Below are 432 nucleotides of genomic sequence, written 5' to 3'. Positions count from 1 at the left end.
CCGAGGGTGGGGTGTGCTATGATGACAGGGGCAGGAAAAAGGAGAAGCAGCCCATGTCGGCGAATGCTCCTGCCTTTGGTTTGTCCTTTTCCTGCCACGGTCCATGTCTGGCAGTGGGTGGAAACTCAAGAGACGGCGGCTGGCTGAGGACATACAACTGGTAAGTCACACAACGGCCCGGCCTGGGAGCTGCTGCACAGCCCGCACAGAGCTCTGCCGGGTGGAAAGGGAGACAGAGCTACGAGAGCCCCGAGGAGAACGGGAAGCCTCAGCGAGGCGCAGAGGGCTGCTTCGCCTGCAAACCAAGGCTGCTTGTCTCAACCCCTTTGGTTCAAAACTGAACCAGTTACGGAACTGGAGCCAGACTGCAGAGAAACTGGGTGAGTCTCCAGGGAACTCGGCATCCATCAGACAAACCCTACGCTGGCAAGA

At 58.8% G+C, this 432-nt stretch overlaps 1 protein-coding gene across 1 annotated transcript in view; it reads right to left on the bottom strand.

Moving 5' to 3' along the window:
- DIP2B (DIP2 disco-interacting protein 2 homolog B (Drosophila)) overlaps nt 1-432 on the bottom strand; it is a gene marked incomplete at its 5' end in the record, with an annotated part of 22,071 nt that overhangs the window by 18,747 nt on the left and 2,892 nt on the right. The gene's annotated exons all lie outside the window — the stretch shown is intronic.

Source organism: Buceros rhinoceros, unplaced genomic scaffold (genome assembly GCF_000710305.1).
Source record: "Buceros rhinoceros silvestris isolate BGI_N320 unplaced genomic scaffold, ASM71030v1 scaffold22747, whole genome shotgun sequence".
Classification (NCBI taxonomy): Eukaryota; Metazoa; Chordata; class Aves; order Bucerotiformes; family Bucerotidae; genus Buceros; species Buceros rhinoceros.
This window is presented reverse-complemented; position numbering and strand designations above follow the sequence as displayed.